The sequence below is a fragment of the Gekko japonicus genome, unplaced genomic scaffold (genome assembly GCF_001447785.1).
Source record: "Gekko japonicus isolate JY-2015 unplaced genomic scaffold, Gekko_japonicus_V1.1 scaffold233, whole genome shotgun sequence".
In the NCBI taxonomy this organism is placed as follows: Eukaryota; Metazoa; Chordata; class Lepidosauria; order Squamata; family Gekkonidae; genus Gekko; species Gekko japonicus.
The window spans coordinates 1,321,396-1,345,463 of NW_015165242.1; positions in this window are offsets into that span (position 1 = coordinate 1,321,396).

The following is a 24,068-nucleotide window of genomic DNA, read 5'->3' on the forward strand; positions in this document are numbered from 1 at the left end:
TTCCCTACAGCCCCTGTTCCCCAAAGGAATTTCTCTCAGCTGTGTTCACTTAGCGTACTGAAGCCTGGCTGATTGGCAAGAGCCTGGTAATTAAACCAAGTGACAAGGAGAGGATTCAAGCACATTTCCACAATTTCTACATAACTGGGGGTTGAACCAGGGGAATCATGTGGGTCTGTGCTGTCAGTGTTACTTGTTCTAGTAATCAAGAGTTGTTGTTGTTCAGTCGCACAGTCGAGTCCGACTCTTCGCGACCCCATGGACCAGCTCCCGCCAGGCCCTCCTGTCTTCCGCCGTGCTCTGAAGTTGGCTCACTTTCATGTTCGTTGCATCTATGACACTGTCTAACCATCTCATCCTTTGCCGTCCCCGTCTTCTTAATCAAGAGTAGCCACCACAATTAGTTTGGGGCTGCATTACATTCCCATCAAAAGTCCATCCAAATATGCCTGCCTCATGAGTATTAAATACCCCTTCATGTACTAGTGGTGGGGGGAAGTGCCATCAAGTCATAGCTGACTTATGACACCCCCATAGGGTTTTCAAGGCAAGAGACATTCAGAGGTGGTTTGCCATTGCCTGCCTCTGTGTCATGACCCTGCTTAGCTTCCAAGATCTGATGAGATCAGGCTACCCTGGGCCATCCAAGTCAGGGCACTTACTAGTACACTGAATAATTTTAAGAAGGGTCCAGCAGTGAGGGGGTATTGAAGGGTGGGGCAGAAAACACCATAGCTGGTTCCTTGTCTTGAGGGCCTTTAACAAGAGGCTGTGCATTGCACCCATTCTCAGGTACAGCTGTGACATCAGTGGAGAGGGCAGCCAGTCCCAAGTCATCGCCAACACCTGAGTCATTGTCAGCTCCCGAGTCATCGCCAGCACTTCTTCCTTATCTGATTGGTCAAAGGATCAACCATTGCCACTAGGAGCACCAACTGCTACTAACTCCCTTACCTATTATATGATGGACAGCAGTATGCAGCAGCCATGGCCACGTGTCCTGTGACTGTCTAGCAAAAAAGAAAAGGTTCTGCCTCTGTTTGTGATAGTGGTGTGCATGTCAAGGGAGGGGTGGAGAATGTGTAGGCAGACTCAGCTGTTTCAAGGATGTCCACTGCTACCACTGTCACCAACTGGAGAGAGGAAGCCTATAGGCTGCAATCACTGCTCCTTTGTAGTGGTGGACTCCCAAAAGCTGCCCCTGGCAAACACATTCCTCTGTCAGAATCACCATTGCCACCAGGGAGACAAGGCAACTGTGGGCACACAAATCAAAACAAGGCCCCATGAGACCATTTCTGTGATCATATCATTCATAGGTATAATCATCAGCTGCCTTAATGTCCTTAAATACATAGAAATAGCTGGAACTAGACTGGAGGAGCAGATTTGAGGAGTGTCCTCCTCAACCTTGTGGCAGGACAATCAGGAAACAGTGGCTCGGTGGATGGCCTGCCACAGGCATTAGGTGGACTCTCTCCATCCTTGCTTATGCCAGTCTTGCCTTCTCTGGGTTTTCTGACTTTCCAGTTCTCTTTAAAACTGATTTTAAAAGTTGAGTGAGTGAAAAATGGAAGGGTAGAGGTAGAATAAGTCACTTTTGGGGAGGGCCCAGTCTGTTGTGGGAGTTACAGAACTTCATATGACATCGTCTTACCTTCTTCCACTGGCAGGCAGGCAGAATCAAATTGAGAGGATAGATACTAGTTCACCACCTTACCCACTTTGCTAAAGGCTTGTCATTCTCAGACTAGGAAACATCTGAAAGGGAGCACCATTTTCCTTACTATCACAACATCAGTATTATAGTCCAGAGGGAATTCAGAATTTTGAAGTCAGAGCTCCTAATATGTTTTTGCTGGATGTGCTGCCACTGGATCATGTGAAAGCAGCCTGTTCACACTGGTTGCTCTGTTGCCTTCTCTGAAATCTCTCTTTTAAAATGAAACAAAATCTACTTATTTTCCTTTGACAAATGTTTTAGGGTATGGGAATGCACCCCTTCTTTTTGTGGATTGGTGGTTCTTCAGGGAAAGAAAGCAAAATGCATCTGGCTCGTGTTGTGTGGGGAAAGGCTGTGTAATTTACTCCTTAACCCTCTTGCTCCTTGGAGAATAAGAGTGGTTTCCTGTTTATTCTAGGGACAGCCATCACTGGACAGTAGTCTTATTTCCACATGACTAGTAGAGCTTGTGTCTCTTGGGATGATTTGAGGTGACTTCATTTGTCTGCTCCAGTCTCCTGCAGTAAACCAGAATTCATACCCCATAAATATGAAACTCCCAAGCATCATAGTGATGCCTTATTTTAGGAAAGATTCAGGGTGAAGACACATAAACAAAGAGACTTCACAGCAATTCTTATTTGCAGATGAGCCCAAATAAGCTTGTGCAGAGAATAAGCAGATATCATTGGAGCTACTTATATAATTTAGTTAGATCAGCAGTCCCAACCCAGTTGAACCTATGGGTCCTTTGGGGATTTTCAGCAAGGGTCATCATGAAATGGCTATCATGGGAGGCAGGACCAATGATTGCTGTACGGGAGTGCAATTACAAATGTTTAAGAGCTTCCAAGCTAGGCCTATAATGGGGGCAACTGTTTCTGTGATGTTAGTCACTACAGTTTCTAAATGGGAGTCCCCTGTAGGACCAAAGGTGATTTTCTCCTGCAGTTTCCTGTTTTAATTAGGTAGAGGGAAACCAGGATTGGCCATATTGTGGAACAACAGATGGGGGGGGGGAAGCAAGTGGATGCCATGTTGTGGGACACTAAGCTAGATGATACCTTCTAGTTAGAGGGTCAAATTTGGACAGAGCTCCACAGTTTTTCAGATAAGCAGTCCGTCTTTCTGAATGACTTGGATCACTCTTGTACAAATATAGGAGGTTATAGTGGGTAGGTGGTATAGCCTTCTGGCTAAGAGAAGGAGCTGTGATCCAGGAGGTCCCTGGTTGGAAACCTGTGCTATAAACTTAGTAGATGGTCTTAGACAAGAAACTCTGTCTCAAACTTTGTCCCCCCTACATGGCCTATCCTTAGGGTTGCTAGGTCCTCCCTGACCACCAACGGGGGGTTGTAGTGTTGCCAGATCTAGGTGGGGAAACTCCTGGAGATTTGGGGGTGCAGCCTGAGGAGGACAAGGACCTCAGTTGGGTACAATGCCATAGAGTCCACCCTCCAAAGCATCTATTTTCTCCAGGGGAACTGATCTCTGTAGTCTGGACATAAGATGTAATTTTGGGGGATCCCCAGGTCCCACCTGGAGGCTGGCATCCCTATGTTACCCTAGAAGCCTGTTGTAACCATCACCACAAGATGATGTATGAGAACCTGTTAGAACACGAAAAGGAGTTCATAAATGCAAAATGTTACTATTATACTGACATCATGCTTGTATAAGACAAAAAGATACACATTATGCCAATGATGTCTTCGTATAGGATTTGATGCCTCTCACGCGTGAGTATTATTTCAGTAATAAACTAGATCACTTTGTTCTATCCTCAGACACTACATCAAGGTTCCATTTGAAAAGAAACACGGAGTTTTAAAATTGTCTTCTTCCTGGCATGGTCAGTGGAGAAGTACATTAAAAGCACAGAGAGAGAAAAAGCAAAGCTGATTTAATCAGCAGGTGAAAGACGTCTTTCAGATGTTGCTTTGTGGTCCTTCTTTATCAAAGTGTCTCTGGCAACCACAGTAATAGTCTGAAAGCTTTGGGTCAGGGTTTATTGCCATTCATCTCTTGTTTGTTTTCAAATGCCACACTGACCTACTTTTTTGAAATGGCGGCAGAGGCCTGTGCGTAAAGAGGAATGTATGTGAAGCTCACTGTTTGCACAACTGAAAGTAGGGCTCTGAAATGGAATAAAAAATAAAAATAGCGAGTCCTTTTGACCTCTCCCCCTCCCCCTCCCATGCTCCCACTGAATCTATCAACAGCCACGGATTTAGGTCATGACGATGAGACCTTTTACAGTTCAAACCCATATTGCCATCTGAATGAAGTTGCCTCAGCTTTTTTAAAAATAAAAATAAAAACTGGATCTGGCTTCCAATCAGTTAATCTGACCTGTTGTGTTCAGTACCATTTCTACTTCATTTCCTGCAAAATAGTCTCTCCTTTGCAGTGTGGACACCTGTAGCATGAGCTGTTAGGTTTACAGGAAGGCAAGCAAAAAGAAAAAGTGTTTGGAGAATCTCAATGCTATTGCTATAAAGACAAACAGTAACATTTCTTTATATACATCAGAAATAGTCAGGAAGGCATTTGGGCCATTAGATGATAAAGGAGTGAAACAATTGCTGTGTACAGAAAAAGTCTTTTCTGAATTCTTCCTGCCTGGGCCAGATGGCCTTAGCTGGTGACACTTCCATGTGACTTTCATCACCTGAGCAGATGGCCTACCAAATGGCCAGGCCTCATATCCATATATAAGACACTTTGACACCTTTGTTGGGGCAGAGAGACATGCAGGCGCCTTCTCAAGCATGGGGAAGAGCTATGCCCAGTACATTAGCACATCAAAAGCATTCCCTGACATGACACATGGACACTTGAAGAGGCTGGAGTTGGAGTACCTGAACTGCAGAGAGGATTCCCAACTCCTAGCCAATCAAAATATACCTTGCCTGGCAACGCATGGTAACCAGAGATTGGGCACGCCTCCCCACTCTCTCACTATTGAGTAATGGCCATACCCGGTGGTGACAGAAGGGGTATAATTGCAATAATCCACATGGGAAAATAGGAGTTCCTCTCTGGAAACACAGAGTTATTTTGGACTGGCTGCTTGCTTGTCAACTGTGCTGCTATCATGGAGTTTTACTACTAGGCAGCCAAGCTGGACTTAGCTGCCCACAGCACCATGGGGTTCTTTTTCAAGATTCCCTGGTGAGACCTTGGAATATTTGCACACTGAACCATCTGATACCTCTAAAAGCCTGGTAACTATGGAATACCTCTATTGTCTAGTTAGAGCTGAACAAGCTATAGATATCATTTGTTTTCTTACCTTTTGCTAGTCTCATGTTATATGCATGCTTTTGTACTGAATAAAGATAATATATAATCAATATTATCTGGACTTGTTTCCTCTGTTGCAACCTGATTTCTAAGACTGAATCTTGTGTCTAAGCCGTTCGCCTAAGGAGGCTACCACTGTGTTAATTAATTGTTTGCAGCCCTGGTACAGAACTGGTAAAGTTGTTAAGTCCTATAGACCAGGCAGGAGTTGGGTTCTCTGCTCCTGATCTTTGGTGGGGACCTTTTGTGAGAGATCCCGGTGGCAGTGACTACTGGTAAAGCCTGGAGAGTGTACAGACATTCTCTTGGGGTTTGTTTAATTGTTGCTGAATGCTCGGTTTAACTCCCATCCCTGGACTGGGGTGAGAGAGAAACCCTGACATGCTGAATGAGGATAGGGAGACTGCAGAGAAGATAATCAATTATTATTATCAGTCTTCCCTGCATAGAACATTGGATAGATATCTTATCTAAACTACTTTTTGGGGGTGGGGTGTCTGAAGAACTAATGATGCACATTGTGGCGGAACAGGCCTGTTTTGACTTACAGACCCTGTTCTGCCAGCCCCCTCCTTGGCCTATGCCAATTCCTGGAGGGTGCTATTCCACTTCTTCCCACTAGGGTACGGCTGCCACCACTGTCCTTTCGGGGTTTTCCTGCCAGGAGGGACAGGAAACAGCCCTTCTCAAACTGAGGCTCTGCCTATGGCCTCCTGCTACCCAGCTCCTGCTTAACACAGGGACCAAATTCCTTCTTTGAGGGCTCCCTGGAGGATTGGCAATAGGTGCCTTGACTGCTTGCCTACCCCCTTCCTGGGACTCCCCTCTTACAGTAGTGTGGTCTAAGGCAGTTGGGGGGACTATGTGGTCCAGAGAAACTACCAGCTTCAAAAGTAAAATATTTATTAAAAAGAGAAAAAGGTTACAAGCATACTTCTAGCACAGCACCAGATCAGCAACCAGAAGGACAAAGAAAAGTTGGTCATAATCGCATCCTTCTTTCCCTGGTTCTAAAACTTACTCTACTAGATGTTGAAATAGAGTAGGCAATTTCAAGCTTAGAAAGTTACAACAGGTTCTAAAGATGTTTCATTACCTAGGCTCTCTGCCAATGTTCCCTCTAAGCTGTGGAGTCTTGTGAGCAAAAATTCTACTTTGTGAGTGACTGGCATTAAAGTTGTGAGCAAGCAATTTGGCTACTGCATGAATTAGTTTGCTCTGGAGTCACCCTTCCTGAGCTAAGACAAAAATGTGTGAGCCAGAGGCGAAAAAACTGTGAGCTAGCTCACACTAATTCAGCTTAGAGGGAACAATGCTCACTGCAGCCAGCAGGCCAGGCCACATGGCCGATGGCTCCTGGCCTGTAGATCAGAGCTCAGCCGTCTGTCCTCTCCCAAAGATCAAGATCAGCACCAAGAGTCAAAGAAAGAGACCCTCCCTCCTGAGAACAAGCGCTTTTATTAAATTTCTGGCTCCACCCATTCTACATTACACTCTCCACTCCCTTTGACCTGGTCCGCCCAGGTCACCCAAGTGCATCCTGGGAGATCTCCAGGAGTCACCTGGAGATTCCTGACTCCAAATCCCTCAGTTCCTTTGCAAGTCAAGCCATTTGCATAACTATGGCAGGTAAATGCCCTAGCTTCCTGCCCTTCCAGAGAGAAGCGGGGAAAAACAGGAACACTTTAAAAACTCAGAATGGGGAGGGGGGTTTCTCCACACACATTGAAGAACCAAAGTCTAACTATACATAAATAAATGGGGTCTGAACTGGTGGTGACTAATGAGGAACAAGATCTTGGGGTTGTGGTTAATATGTCCACAAATATGTCAATTTAGTGCACAGTCATGCTGCTGAAAAAGGCAAATTCCATGCTACAGATTATTAGGAAAGGAATTAGAAAGTAAGCTTGTAATGCCTTTTCATACTTCCTTTGTGTGGCTGCATTTGGAAAATTGTGAACAGTTCTGGTCACCCCGAACAAAGCATTTCACACAGCTGGGAAGAACAGAAAAGTCGAACCAAAATGATCAATTGAGCTGGAGCACTTTTCCTATGACAAAAGATTAAAGCAGTTGGCACTTTTTAGATATGTGAAAAACATGACTGATGGGGCATGAGAGAGGCTTATAAAGTTATACATGGTGTGGAAAAACTAGATTTTTTCCCCCTTGATTTTCTATAGCACTAGAACTTGGAGTCACCCAATAAAACTAACTGGCAATAGTTTCAGGAAAGGCAAAAGAAAGTACTTCCTCATAGGCAATATTAGCTTATGGAAAACACTGCCAGAAGATTTGGTAATTTCAGCTGCTTTAGATGGCTATAATTGGGGATTTGAGAACTTCATGGAGATTAAGAGAGCAACCCTAAACAGCTCTATTCAAGACTGTTCTGTTCAAAGGAACTTACTCCCAGGAAAAGGGTTTTAAAATCGCACTATTAGTCTGTCAATGGCTATTAGCTTTGATAGCTAAATGGCGCTACCAAATTCACAAGCAGTGTGCCTCTGAATCAGGGGTGGACTGGGAGAAAAAATGGCCCTGGTAAAGGACCCTGATCCCCATCCCAACCCTGGCTCCACTAACCAATGAGAGATACCTGTCCAGCCAGTCCTACCTCACCTGGGGCTCAGATTTTTCCCAGGGGCCTTAATGGCCAATCCACCCTTGATTTGAATACCAGTAACTAGGGGAAAAGAGAGAAAGAGGCTTGTTTCTTTCATGCCCAGCTTGTGGTTTTCTCAGACGTTACCACAGAGAAGGGCTTCTCTTTGGTAACTACCTGCCTCTGAAGGCTCTGGGAACTCAGAGAATAGCCTTAAAAGCAGAGGTCATTTCGGGGGGGATCGCGGGGGATCACAGTTCCCCCGGGTGAGGTACGGGGGGCAGGGCACATGACGAAGCCCCGCCCCCTGCTTCCGGCCGCCCGCTTCCGGCCCTCATTCAGCCAGGAGGAGGCAGGAGAAGAGGGAGGGTAAGTTGCTTCCTCCCTGCCTCTCCCCACCCCTGCCTACCTGGGGCCAGGGAGGGCCTTCGCGGGGCTTCCTTGCACTCCCGCTTATGACACACTTCCGGTGATGTCAGGGTGTGTGGCATATGCTAATGAGTTATGCCAATGAGTTCCCCTAGCTCTTTTTCTACGAAACAACCCCTGCTTAAAAGACTTTCCTAGTCAGTGGGTAGGATTGCAACTCGATTGAGTCTCCAAACCTACACAACCCTTAAATTACAATCTGGAATTTTATTTGGTTCTTCTGGATCTTCAAACAACCAGAACAAACCTATTCTCCTGTTGTCGATCCTCCCAACAAGTGGTAGGTAGGTCAAGCTTCACTGCCTCTGGAAACTGAGATGCTGTATCTCTTTAGTTCAATTGGTTGACCCTGAGTTCAAATATCCTGAGACAAGGTCTGCAGTGGAAAATACAGAGGGTCCAATAAGGCAGTTTCCTGATGAGGCTTCTAAAAGCATCTCTACCCATAAACTGTTGGAGTAGATTTGTTTTGGAGATACCCACTGGGGATGGATTCTATCTTTTAAAAAATGCTAATAGCAGAGTGGTCAGCCAGTTTTAAATAGCAAAACAAAGTGGAATTTGGAGGATGAAACCATAGAGCTCTCTTTACTGCCAAATCCTGAGGAAAAAACTGAGGCTGTACAGACCTGCAGTTTTCATAACACACATGATCTTTTCTTGTGCATTCGAGCCCTCAGTCTGAATCTAGATCTAAACCATGAAACCCTACTCCAACACCTTAAGCGATCAGTTGGCTCTGGGATCAAAGTTATAACCAATATTGTATCTAAACTAAATTCTATTTATTTATTTAAAACATTTTTCTGTTGCCCTTCTACCTGGTCAGGATCCACTTTGTGCATGATTCCCAGATTTAAATGAAAAGTAAACTCTCTGAGTTTCACAACCAGCCTGACTTCCAAATTACTCCATTCTTGATCTTGGGAAGAACACAGAACCAGCCTAGGCTACTCCAGAACCTCTGCATCAATTCAGCAGGGAATCAGTAGTGTTTTATGTCATACTTATTTAAGCCCCATACCCCCAAAAAAATGTGTTCGTGGCCCCCCAAGGAGGGCAGTTTAGTACAGTGGAGCTGACTACATCACAGGGTTGTTGTTGTTAGGGAAATATAGAGGAGGAGAGACATGGCTAGGTAAGAGTTGACATGTAAAAATGGGAGGGGAGGAGCAGCACCTGGGACAGTTCAGAAATAAGAAAGATCAGGATTTGTGTCTGGGAGTTGTATTCTCTCTGAAGCACTGTGCATTGCACCGGAATCAAAGCCTTCTCCCCAGAAGATCTGAGACGTCTGGCAAGTATTGCTGAAGGAGCTGGGACAGAACCTGGTTCCGTTGGCTAGCTAGTAGCAGCAGGAGGAGGACAATAACCCCCTGAGCAGCCCCTTGAACCCTGGTGCCAACGGGCTATTCTCCTCATGTCCCCTCACTTCCTGTCACAAAGACAGGAACTTCTTCTTGCACCTCCGGAAGCAGCTCAGGCATTACAATTGCGCCAGCAGCAAGCTGAGACGCGCTTCCCCTCCCCTGGCAAGCCAGGCGGGCGCTTCACAAAGAGAGGGGGCGGCACGGCTGTTTGGGTGGGGTGCCAGGCTCTCATAGGCACCCCCATGTGTACGGGCCTGACTTATTTACATGTTCATTACACACTACTTCCAAAGAGCTCAGGGCACCATGCATGGTTTTCCATCCCTGTTTTATCCCCACAGCAACTGTGGTGAGATAAGCCACAAGGTCCAAGATCATCCAGTGATCTTCATGGCAGAACAGGAAACAGAACCTGGGGCTCCCCAGTTCTAGTCCCGCATGCGAACCACGCTGCATTTTATCTCCTCACATCCATTTCACACTCCCAGCCAGCATGGTGGGCTATCCTTCTCTGACTACACCTAAAATTCTAAGGACCATACCTTGCTTTTCAGAATGCTTTAGCCTTATAGTACCATAAAAGAAACAATTTCTGTGGAATGTTCCTATTTTTGAAATGTTGCTCTGGCTATCTTCATTTATTATACACACACCATCTTTCCCAGATGTGTTATGCTCTATGCTCAGAAAGAGAACTGTGTTCCTCAGAAATGACATGCAAAGCCCCAATTACATGGCGAGAGAGTCTTTGAAGGTCTCTTTCTGGCTGTTAAAAATGTGCTGATCTTTATGACTCATCTGCAGACAAACCAGGAGGAAAGCTGTTCTCAATGCCTGGCCGTTAAATCCCAATTTGAAAATAACGTATTGCTTTCAAGTACATTTCCTGTATTTCTCAGTTTTCCCTCTGTGTTCTGTATTATTCTCTTGTAAATATCTCCATGGCGTCTGATTACCAGACAGCCCGCACTTGATGGAGTTTTTCATTGCTTACATAGCTTCATCCCTAGTTCTTTATTCTGTAAAAGGTCCAGTACTTTGTGTTAATTTCTTTTATCCAATAAAAGCCTTAAAATAAATATGATTAATCTGTTAAACCTTCTTGAGACCTTCATGTCTTTCGAAGAGCTGGGTCACACAGGTCATTTCCATCAACACGGGACAACCGTCAAAGTTAACTGGCATAGTTAGACTGAGTTCTGTTTGCTAAGGTTTCTTGGCTTATGATACCGGGCTGGTTCAGATGATACGCTGGCTCAACATGTGACGGGGAGGGGGAAAGGGCCTTACTTCCTCACTCAACAAGTATGTTGGTCCCACATCTGATGCCAGTGGAGATCCACGTGTTGTCCAAATCTGGACCTGTATACTCAGGTGTGCCAGGCCCAATAAACCACACCAAGCAAGGCTTTAAACATAACAGGAGCAAACCTTATTCAAATGAAGGGAACCCCAGCATACAAAGCTGAAGTTCAAAGTTCTGGCACGGTTACAGCCACTTATATACCGTGTTTCCCCGAAAATAAGACACTGTCTTATATTTATTTTTTCTCAAGAAGACACACTAGGGCTTATACCACAAATGCATAGAAATCCTGCTAGGGCTTATTTTTGGGGTAGGTCTTATTTTCGGGGAAACAGGGTACCTTTCTTCTTTCCAGAGTATTCCCCATGCTCATGCCCAGACTGTCTGCATTACATCATTTCATTTCACCTGCCTAGCAACAGGCCCTCCACCAACCAATCCCTATCAAACCAATACAAAACAATACAAACTCTGAACTGGGCAACTTCTTGTTCCACACACACACAACAGTATCATGGTGGACATACGTTTCCACTTGCACTATTTAATCGGAAAGTAAAAGTGCCATCCTAAGCAGGTCTCCTCAGCTCCTACTCAGGTCTATTAAGTGAAATAAGAAAGTGATTTTACAGTTGAACTGTAAATGTAAGATTTCCACTGACAAATAGGACACAGGTGTCTGCTGGCATAGGAGGTGGGGAAGGTGCACAAGGTGGGCAGAGGGTTAAAGTGTGTCCCCTCCTCATTGTACTTCTCACAGTGCATACGGCCAGTCGATCATCCAAGTCCCCCCCCAACCCCCCCCCCCCCCCGGTTTGGAACAAAGAGTAATTCCCATCAAACTTACTTCTGATGAAGTGATCATGCTGTAGAACTGTTTATGACTATTTTTTCACTTGCATTCTACTACAGAGTTGTGAGGTTACTTTCTGTAGATGGGATCTAGCCAGCTTTTTCAATGAAATTTGCTCAATTCTCTTTCTTAACACAGACACCATTCCATGAGACTTTTGACTGTGCAGGTCTCATGATCCCCAGCATAGGCTTTTTGGTGGTCAAAAAGGATCCCTTCTTTTCTGTTTCACTAGTGGAAAAACTGGTTGGATCCAGCCCTATAGTCTACGGATCACCTCTACAGTTAAATATTTAACACCATGGACCTGATCATACAGAGCTCTGAGTGTGCTGGAAAACATGTCAGAAAACCTGTGCCCTCACATCCATAGCCACCTTGAACAAGGTTTTGGAGAGAGGGATAAAAATATATTCTAAACAACAAAAGGCGCACCTCTGCAGAAGATAAAGATATCTAGGGAAGAAAAGATACCTCTGGAATCATATAGATCATAATTAATGTAGGCTTTTCAAAGCTGTTTATACAAGTTGCTTATTTGCTTAGTCCTCTCTTTGTTCTATTAGTGAAAATTTGGCCACATGGATCCATGCAATAGGTACCTCAAAGCTAGACCATTGTAATGCACTCTACATGTACCTGTTCTTAAAGAGAGCATAGAAACTCAAGCTGGTACAGAACACTACAGCTTGGCTACTAGTGGGCTTGAAGCAGAATGTGCATGTCACACCCTTTCTGCAGACAACCCATCGGTTCCCATCGGTTCTCACCAGAAATCTGAGCAAACTCTGCTAATGAGCAAAATCCCCTCTGAGGTGGTCAGGAAGGGCCCCACGCTTCTACCATTTTGCAGAATGAGCATAACAGAAATATTCAGGTAGGCATTTTTGTAAAGTGAATAGAACGATAGTGTAATGGAATAGCACAGAAGGTCACTTCTGTAAGGGATAGCAACGTAAATTTTTGCACCTTTTATTGTATGTATTGCCCTCTCTCTCTTTTTTACTGCAGTGTCCTCTACCCTTGTAACTCTCTTTCTTCATCATGGTATGTCATGCCTTAGACTGGTTTTCATTTGTTTTTCCAGTTCTGTCAATCTAGTCCCTACTGCATTATTTATTGGCAATATTTGCTATCTGATTGAATTGTTTTTCATGTCTTGTAATTCAGCTAGAATGCAAATGACAAAGGCAAGCTGCAAATGAAGTTCATCATCATCATCATCATCATCTCTTTGAGATGCTGTGATATGTGTGTAAAGTACCATCAAGGCAAGTGAGAAGCAGCGGTGGTGTGCCATTGCCTTCCTCTGCAGAGTCTTCCTTGGTGGCCTCCCATCCAAGTATTGACCCTGCTGAGCTTCTGAAATCTGACGGGATCAGGCTATACCATGCCACCTTCCCTCCAGTGCTGTGATACATGATGTTTATAAAGTGTTTTAACATATAAAGGCAGGCAAACATTAGTGATGAATGCATATATTCTTATTTCTAAAATCCAAAAAACAAGAGGAAGGGACAATTGAGAAGCAAACAGAGGAAATGCTTATAAGGCTCTACTGACTCCCAAATTATAACAAATAAACCATTTTAAAGGAATACAAACATGATTATACTTATAACACTTACGCAAAACACACTACAATGGGTTTCTTGTTAAAGACCTGTTTCCAATAACACCTTCTTCAGGCATTAGTAATTACCTAAGTGTTTATATTACCATATGAATATGTAAAATGCTCTATTCACAAAACACATCTTCACATACACCAATTTTGTTCTAGTGGATAGCTGAAGTCCATGAGAGACAATGTCCCCTCCCATTTGACGCTGGGTATTTTGAATTCCCTTTATTTAATGCTTAATGCAATGGCTGTATGTCAATTCATTGTTGCATTTTAAACATTTGGAGTTGCAAACGTTTTGAGGGTAATTGAACAATTTTGCATACTCATATGGTAATGTGAACACTTAGGTGATTATTAAAGCCTGAAGAAGGTGTTATCTAAAATGAGCCTTTACCTGGAAGCCCACTGTGATGTGTTTTGTGTGGTTTTGTATAAGCATTGTTAGTATATAATCATGTTTCGATTGTATTAGAATCGTTTACTTGTTAAAATTTTAGAGGCAGCTGTGCTTTAGAAGAATTTTCTTTCCCCCCCTTCCTTTTCCTAGTAAAATAGGTTTTCATAGCCTTGGAAAAAATTTTGGAGGAAACTAGACTCTGGTTTATATAGCTTCAGTCTACAGAACTGCAAGTGGATCTCGATTCATGGCAGCAGGCATCTTCAAGCTACTGCCCCCACAACACTCTTCTTCCCAAACTACTCCTAAGGATTAAGGGACCCTCGGGGATGGTGTGGGGAAATGCATTTTTCTTTGGAGGTTTGAACTGAGCAAAATCTTCATTTTGAGGTGTTTTTTTTAAAATTCTCTCTCTGGCAGAGAACAAGCAGGAGGAAGGAAGTCAATTCAATTGCTTTCCATCCTCACCTCACCCACCTTTTTAGAAATGCTAATAGATCATCTGGCAAAAGACAATGGGATGGTCAAACCACCACCACCCTGTTAGACAGGTGATATCTAGCAAGGAACAGAAATTCAGAGGACTTAAGGGGCTAGAAAGACTTCAGGGAAAAAACTTCCTGGAGACTTCAGGAAAAGCTTCTTTGATCGGGCCTGACCTAGTTAGTGGGAGGAGGAAGAGAGATGATAAAAGTCCTTGGAGTTAGGAGAAGGTCTCCTTTGTGCCGATTCCATCAAGGCAGACAGAATGCTCCTGAGGTCTGTAGCAGATGGCAAGAGGTCTGTAGGAGATGGCCAGTGCTATGAGCTGGCCTGTACATCTGAGTAGAGGCTTCAAGGTAATGAAACCCCCTTAGAACAACTGTAACCTTTTAAGCTAAACAGCCTGCCTTATACTAAGATCCACTCGGGCACGTAGGGTTGCCATCCCCCTGATGGGGGTGGGGTTTCCCCCACTTTTTGGGGCACCAATCTGCTCTGGCCCCAAAGAGCCCCACCCGAACAGCCCTGTCATGCCTGATGTGCTGGGCGTGATGATGTCACCCAGAGGTGACATCATCACGCTGGGGACACGCTAGCATAGGGCTGCCAAGTCCCCCTGGGGGGCAGGGAAACCCCCGCCCCAGAGGCCCATTCCCCACCGCTGGCAGATTGGGCCCTGCGGAACCCCGCCACGACGTGCGCATCACCAGGAAGTGATGTTAGGACGCCGAGCACGCTGGGGGCGGGGCCACGACCATCGGAGGGAAAACTCCAGTCGCCACCCGGGAGTCCCCCGCTGCAGCAACTGCAACGACTTGGCAACCCTACGCTAGCATTTGGCTAAAAACAGAGTTTTTTGCCAAATGCCAAAGCATCCCCTGCATGATAAAGTTGACATCTTTTGACTTTGATCTTTTTTGACATCTATTTTGACTTTTCAGGGAGGGATCCTTAGGGTCAGGCCAGTGCCAGGCTGGAAAATTCCTAGAGATTTTGTGGTGGAGTCTAAGGAAGGCTGGGTCTGGGGAAGGGAGAGGCCTCAGCTGGATATAATGCCTCCAAAGCAGCCATTTTCTCCAGGGAGACAGATCTCTGCTGTCTAGAGTTCAATTGTAATTCTGGGGATCTCTGGGTTCCACCTGGAGGTTGGCATCCCTAGGCCTATCAGCACCTTCTGGGTGATGATACCACCTGACAATGACTCAACTAGGCCTGGCTGCTTGCTGTGGTTCAACAGCAGCCACCCTATGAAAGCCAGTGCAGTGTAGTAGTAAGAGCTTCAAAGTACGGTCTGCAAGACCCAGGTTCAGATCCTCATCTTGTGGTGGAAGCTGACTAGGTGATTTTGGACCAGTCACATATTTTCAGCCTAACCAACCTCACAGGGTTGTTGTGCAGATAAAAAGGAGAGAATAATGTAAACTGCTTTGGTCCCCATTGTGGAGAAAGACTAACTTTCCTAGGTAGAAGCTGTGGGGGAGGAGGGTGGAGGCGGAAAGCTGAAAACAGAGAAGGATAAAGATAGGTTGGGTGTTGGGTGGGAAGGAAATAGGGTTTCCAACTGCAGGTTGGGAAATTCCTAGACATTTCAGGGGTGGAGTCTGGGGAGGGTGGGATTTGAGGAGGGGAAGAACTTCAGACCAGTATAATGCCATAGACTCCACCCTCCAAACCAGTCATTTCCTCCATGAGAACTACCATTGCCAGCCTCCAGGTGAGGTCTGGCGATCACCCAGATCTACAACGTCCAGGTGACAGAGATCAGTTCCCCTGGATAAAATAGCTGCTTTGAAGGTTTCCAAATGGCATTATACCCTGCTGAGGCTACTTCCCTCCCCAAGCCTCACTGTCCCAAGGGTCCCCCAAATCTCCAGGAATTTCCCAACCTGGAGCTGGCAGCCCTAAGGTGAATTGATCTCTGTATCTGGGAGATCCGTTGTGATTCCCAGAGAGCTGCTAATGCTGCCATGGGGGGAGAGGAAGCAGGTGGGTGGCTGGGAGCATCACCGCCACTGCTTCTGCTGCTGTGCAGGGAGGGGGAGGAAGCAGACAGGAGCCTGGGAGAGTGATGGGGGCAGAAAAACAAAGAGAAGGATGAAGAGGCAGAAAGAAAGAGGAAGTAACATGCATGGAGGAGAGAGAGAGTAAGAAAAGGGGTGACAGAAGGGAGCAAGAGTATGAGAGAAATAGGAGGAGAGGGGAGGAAGCAAAGGTGTGAGGAATGGGATAATCACCCCACAAGTTTCTTGTGGGTCCCCACTTGTATCGTATATTTGACATGCTGAAGGTGAAATGGCTCTGACAAAGAATTGACATAAATGAGATCAGACCTAGGCTTCTCGTCAACACAATTTACCAGCACAGTTTATTGTCAAGCTGGTTTCACCATGTCTCACCAACACAGCTCATCGAAACATTCTCATCAAAACATTAAAGCTGCTTGATCAATGAGTAGCTACTACAACCTATGACCCTATCTTCTACTGTGAAACTGTTTAAAAGTTTTTCCTGTCATAGACATCTGTATTGATTTAGAATTCTATGGTATTCTTTGGTGTAATCATTTTTGTGTAATTTTTCTATAAATTTGATAGTGATTTATATATGTTTAAATTAACAGATACACTATTTTCAGTAAATTCTCAATATTTTATCGACTGTTCATTTACATTTTTGTATGCAGTGTTTTTCAGCTCTTTATCAGTTCATACACCGTATTTCCCCTCTATTTTGTACATTGTGCCATTTTCCATGCAAGCAGGCTCTGCTTGCACAAGAGGGAGGGCATTCATGTCAGTTCTACATTTCCACTTGCCATGCTTCTGCTATATCTTTCACCATGCCCGAAGATGCCTGGACCCTACAGGAGCAGATTTTCAGAGGTCACAAAAGGCTGCAGGACAAAGAGGGCAGCCTTTGTTTCTTCCACAAGCAGAGCTCTATCCATGGTTCCGCTGATTCAAGATTATGGTGATGATGGTAATTAATAATAATAACTTCTACAAATCTCTTCACTCCACCACAGGAAATAAAAGACATTACTAACTTTCACCCCAAAGGACTGCAATGGAAAATGATATTGGAGAGCTAATGTTCCCAGTTGCCATGGCAGCCTAAATACTTAAGGCAAACTTGGGATGTTGAACACAGGAAAAGAGCATCCTGTTTGAGCAAGTCAAATCAACTTTCTTTGTTGGCTAGTCTTACACTGTACTTCACTTTACTGTGTAGGTCACAGTGCCCTAAATTCTTTTGGGAATCCTAATGGAATTAAGACAGTGAACCACACACACTACTGGTTAGATTTGTGAACCAAACTGGTTTATTACCCACAATGGCACAATACAAATAGTGAATACTCAAAGTGTGTACAAACATAGAAAGTTACCTCACTCACAGGCATTAGTGGTACCTGCTAAAAGCTACAAGGTGGCCAGCTGTTCAGTAGTCAAGAACATGGGTTGGATCATCTCAGGGATGGCAAACAGAAAGTAGATGTCAACTGTCAGGCCTAGCTTATTTATTTATTTATTATTAGATTTATATCCCACTCTCCCCCACTAACATGGGGCTCAGAGTGGGAAACATCATATTATTTCTCTATATAATAACTCTGTTTTGGTTGTGGACTCTCCTGAACATTCCACATGCTCCCAAATCAGTTGGCTCCCTAATCCTTCACTCAGAAGCTGTTCCTATCCACTGGCTGCGTTGCCTAAGTCTTGCCTCCAATATTCTAAACAGTTTTCCGTTCCTCTCCCCCCAATAGCCAGTGGGAACACAGAGGTCATTTGTATATGTGGCCTGATTGGCCTTTGCCTCTAACATTCTAAACAGTTTGCTATTGCTGTTGGGAGTCATTGAACTTGTCCTGAGGTAAAATACATATCCCAATCTTCCCTTAAACGGTCACTGGAGTTGTCAATCTCTCTGTGGGGCCTGGAGATCTCCCAGAAATCACCGTGTTCCTCAGCCACAGCACATCATTTCCCCTACAGAAAATTTCCCAGCTATTACAATGGCTGCTTCGGGCAGTGGGCTCTATGGCATTATACCCTCCACATCCCAAACCCTGCCCTCCCCAGGCTCTACCCCTCAAATCTACAGGTCTGGCCCTCCCCTTAGTATTGCCAGCCTCCAGGCAGCACCTGGAGATCTCCAAGATCAGTTCTCCTGGAGAAAATGGCTGTTTTGGGCAATGGACTCTATGGAATTATACCCTGCTGAGGTCCATCTGCACCCCAAACCCTGCCCTCCACAGGCTCTACCCCTTAAATCTACAGGTATTTTCCAACCCAGAGTTGGCAACCCTGTAACTGGCTATGGAACCGCTTTCCAGACCCTTGGAAGCCAGAAGACATGGCATAGGAGGAGGTGCTTTTCTACCTTAGCTGCCACTGCATAACCCCAAATCAACATAAGTCAGGGATGGAGGGAACCATACCTGTTACCATGAGGCTGTCCTTCCATACTACCCACTTGGGGCAGCAAAATGACTTGCGACAGCCCTGCCTTATAGCTAAGCAGAAGGAAATAAAGGAAATAAACATGGCTTGCCTCCCTCTATTTTCCCTTTCCCTCTGCTGCCCCACCAGCCACAGCCAGGACACTCACCTGGAGCTTCCTTCTAGAGCTCGTTGTATTTTTTCCCAAACGAGCCTTACTCCTAGTAATCAATAAATACAATCAAGGTATTAAACATTTTAAAAATTGAACAGTTAACACATTAAAACAATACAGTTAAGTTAATCAGATCGCGCAAGACCATCATACCTCACTGGATGATTATAGTCATACCATACCAGATGGGGGCGGGAAGAGGGAGAGAAAAGGGGAAACCTAATTTAGATGGAATTGTTCCTAGGACTCAGCCGTAAGCTTGGTGGAACAATTCCGTTTTGCAGGTCTGTGGAACTGTTTCAGGGCCCACAGGGCCCAGATCTCAGCTGGGAGGGTGTTCCACCAAGGTGGGGAAACAGCTGGGAAGGATCTAGATTTAGCTGAAGCCAGTCAGATATTCTATAGGCCTGGGATCACCAGTGTGTTGGTATGTGATAAGCGCAGTGCTCTTTGGAGGGTATGCCAGGAGAGCATACCCTTAGCGCCTGCTGTGATGTTGGGCATAAAAACAAGTATCCACAAAGGACACCTAATTGTTCAGGATGGTATCTCTGTGAGTATCAGGCATTTTGGAATGTTCTTTGTTTCCATTGGCTAAATGATCCAATCTCTCCTTATATATAATTCCGTTTTGGTCGTGCACTCCCCATACGCTCCCGAATCAGTTGGCTCCCTGATGTGCCACCCACAGATTGTCTCCATCCACTGGTGGATGCCTTGCCTTAGTCCCGCCCACCCGCCCACAGAACCAGCGCCCAGCCTCAGTATGCTGGGAGGTGACGGAAGGGGCAAATGTTTTGGCGGGCGAAGGGGGGCGTTGTCGGCTGCTGACGCCTGCAGGTAGCCAGGCGGGTGGTGAGCAGCTGAGAGGATGCCGGAGGCGGGGCCTGAGCCCATTCATTGTGGTGCCACAGCGGACTTCATCAGCCGTGGACGCCTTCAGGTACCCGAGCGGGCGGTGAGCGGCCCGGAGGCTCCCGGAGGCAGCCAGGTGCAGGGGATGCTCCAGCGCCCAGGGCCTCATGATGGCTACACCGATCATGCCTGCAGCTGGCCGGGTGGCTGCCGAGCAGGCAGGCACTGGCAACATGGGGGAGAAGCCAGCCAACAAGGAGGGCAAGGCTGACATCCAGGAGCTCCATGGCATGAGCCCTCAACCTCGGAGTCTTGCTAGAGCTCGTTGTATTGATTTTACAATGGGCTTTGCTACTAGTTTTAAAATAAAACATTATTATTGCTTTCAAAGAGCAGGTCAAAAGGTCAGTTAGGCCATCTTCCTTTACTGGGTCATCAGTATGTGTTCTGGTCACATCAAGACAAGCTGCTTGTCTATGTACATGTGAAGAAAGGGCTTAAGTAAAGGTTAGGAATTCCTAACCATTTTTGTTCTGTGTTCCTGGCTTCATGTTGCTTCAAGCAGCTCTTTCTATTCTATTACTGTATGTAAGTTACGCTTCCAGGCACTGATAGGGCAAGAGGCCCTCATGGGTGCATATCTAGTTTGACAACAGGTTTCTTTATCTCCCTTGTTTCTAGTTACCAGATGGTCTTCCAGTAATTGGCTTTACCTAGCTTTACTGCTTATTGGCAAAGCTTTCCAGTTTGTAGTCTTTGTTATAACTGGCATCTTCCATCTCAGCTGTAATTACTGAGTTTTTAACTCTGTAGGCAAGTGCTGACTTGGTTCTAGGGCTCTTGAACCTCTGGATTCTCCTGCTCCCTCATCACACAAGGTAGCACTATACCTACCATATTTACCCAAAAGGAAGATGATCCTAGATGTAAGAGATTCCCCCCTAAATATGTTATACAAAAAAAGTTTTTCAAAAAAATCATTGTACATACCGTATTTTCCGGTGTATAAGACGACTGGGCGTATAAGACGACCCCCCAACTTTTCCAGTTAAAATATAGAGTTTGGAATATACTCGCCGTATAAGACGACCCCTCTTCCAATGCCCCTGTAAAATAGGAACCACCTCTTAAAGGACCAGCTTTGGAGGACAAGCATGGTTTACCCTTCAGCCAAGCTCAAAAGGGTTATTCTTGGCTTTTATGATCTGATACAAGAGAAACAGGCAAGTCTGACAAAGCAAAAACCATTCTATTCAAATCAAGGAAACGAAGATTGAATACAAAAACCTCAACTCACTCAATAAATCTAGAAACGGGCAGTTGCAAGATCAAAGACTTATACACAGAGGAATACAAGACATACCTATGGGATTACATCTGAGTCCTCAAAGAAGAGCTACCTGCAATAGAATAGGCTAGACAGGAGTTTTTGGAATCCTGGAAACACACCCAAGCACGGGACCAATGCTACACACACCTCAAAACTGAACTGACATCTAATGTAGTCAGTGTTAGACTGAACGCCAGGATCCTTTCTCATTCTTAGGCATTTATCAATTGCATCAGACACCCCACCTTCCCACAGCTACACCTCAAGTCCCCTACAGTTGACTTGGTTTTAGGAACACTACCTTTTCACGGAAGGGGGAAAGATAAGATAGCCATATAAAGTCTCATGCAACAAAAATAAAAATACTGTTGGCCAGTACCACAAAACACCTGTCTGTGTATTTATTGCTCTTTCACGAGTATAGTTGCCTACAGATCTCAATTTTATGTATTTCCATTTTATATGTAACAGTCATAAAAGAAAGATTCTATGTATGGACGTATCAAAAAGTTACAAATGTAACAAAGTTTGAGTCCAGTGGCATCTTTAAGACCAACAAAGCTCTGTTAAACTGTTTAACTAAACTGTGTTGGTCATTAGGAATCATGTTAAGCACTGCCATTCTTCCCCTGTCCCCAAAGGCACTCTGGGGAATGGAGTGAATGCATGGTGGCATATGCTTTTCTGAATCTGATTCATCCTAAATGGCAGTTTCCAGAGACAGCATCCCTGATATTCTACCAAAGAACAAGACTTTAAACTGGCTTTAGATACAACTTTTAAAAATGCAGAATAAATTAGAATCTGAATTCCCTGGAACTGAAAGCCAGGTCACAAGCGAAGTAATTAGAAGAGGTTTGGTGCTTTAAGCATTCCTTGGTGTTAAAACCTCAGCAACCAAAGCAAAGCTCTACCTGAGGCCACTGTCAGTAGAAAACAGCCAGCTGAACCAGAGGTTTGACTGGGGCCAGACTTGTAAGGTTTTCCAAAGCTATAATATCCTTTTTGAGACAAGCAAGAACATATTTTGGGTGGGTGGGTGATAAGTTTAGGTCCCCTTCTCCACCCACATAGCCAGAATAGCCAGACATAACACACACACACACACACACACAGAGAGAGAGAGAAAGAGAGAGAGATTTGTTCCAGAGTAAGCCTGCACAGCATCAAAAAACATTAAAAATAAACCCATGTTAGTAATATTTTTCAGTATTATGCTAACACAGAAAGGGGGAGGGAGTTGTGTTTTAAATACTGAAAACAAATCCAACTGTTTTTCACTATTCCACTAACTTAGAAGGGGGGATGGGGGAAAGTTATCTTTTTTTAAAAAGGCACAATAAAGAACTGCAACAGAGAGCCAGCACAGTGACCATCACCCTTCGTGCCTTTGATCAGAGTTGGCTACGGGAAAGGCAGGCACAAAACTAAACCAGACAGCAAGGTGTTGTTTTTTTCCATTGGGAGGTATTTACATTTCTTACAGGGCAGTTAAGTTAAGTAACTTCCTCATTTACAATGAAAATTAGGAGGCAAAAGCTTGTTCCTTCCCATCTCAATACAAAATACAACTTGCATTTGTGAAAAGGGACACTTTGGCATTCCCTCCCCCACCCAAACCTCCGGGAGGAGAAAGATTAGTGATTAATTACCTTGGAGCACCAGGAGGGACGCAGCAAAACAGCCCCAAGGCCGGAGTATGCCGGCATCACGAGGGCTTGGGGAGGGAAAGTGAAAGTGGCTTTCATTGCATTTGAAAGCAGGATTACCGTATTTACCTACGTATAAGACGACTCCCCCATTTCTGAGAAGATTTCCCTGGGTTAAAAAGTCGTCTTATACACCGGAAAATACGGTACTTGTAAATTGTATGCAAATGTAAGATGACCCACTTTTATCTTCTTTGGCACACCTGGAAAAAAAACCCAGCCTTCCTTTTTGAAGAATACAGTGCTATTGTGTTCCATATAACGCCACCTAAAAAGTGTGTCTGTCACACTTTTTAGGTGGCATTATATGGAACACAATAGCACTGTATTCTTCAAAAAGGAAGGCTGGGTTTTTTTTTTCCAGGTGTGCCAAGAAGATAAAAGTGGGTCATCTTACATTTGCATACAATTTACAAGTATGTACAGTGATTTTTTTGAATCAAGCCACCATACAACCACACTCATCCCATTTGATTAGACATACAGTCTCATCAGCAAGATCAATCTTGCAGGGAAAGGTGGTGGTTCCAACAGCTTTAAGCAGAAGACAGCTGAACACAGTGCTGATTGGCTGGCCCTTGTGACACAATACCCCTGCTTTCTTCCCCAGAGCATTTTTTCAAGATTTTTTTAAAAATGGACTCTGGAGAAAATGTAATAGCAACCCACCAGAAACATGAGGGAGGTGCAAAGAGGAGAAGGAAATCAGCATTGGGTTTGCAAGCAAGTTCACATGTCTTCTGAGCAGGGGTCATTTTGTAGAAAAAGAGGTGCAGGAGCTCATTAGCATAACTCATTTGCATAACTTATTTGCATATGCCGCACCCCCTGACATCACTGGAAGTGTGTCAGAAGGTGGGAGAGCTTGTACCCTAGTGTGGGCCTGGAAAGGGGGGGGTTGCAAAGGCCTTTCCCAGCCTTGGAAAGGTGTGGGGGGGAACCACAACTTACCTTCCTTCTTCTTTCTCCTCCTGGGCCAACTGAGGGGAGGGCTGCTGGGAGTACGGGGCGGGGCTTGCTACATGTCCCCGCCCCCTGGTCTCCTCTCTGCCGGAGCATTGCTCCGGTGAGCTCTGGCCCGAAACGAGGCCTGCTTCTGAGGATCAGAGGTAGAAGGAAGCAGAACTCATCTCAGAGCTGGAAAAAACCTGCACTCACTCCTGTTTGTACATGTCTGCCTTGCTCTGTGAGAAAGAAACTCTTGCAGACAGGAAGTAGATTAGAAGAGAAAGGAACAGGAAGGTGCTGCTGGAGGTCAAGACAGCAAGGGAAGGCTCTTATGCCCCTGCTTGTGGGCTTTTTGGAGGCATCTGGTTCACCACAGTGAAGCAGGGATGCTGGCTAGATGGATCTCTTGTCTAACCTAGAAGGGTTTTGGAATTTGGTTAAGAACTCACCTTCGTAGGTAGGGGTGTGAGGGGGTACATTTGTTTGCCATGTCCCAAGTTGCCT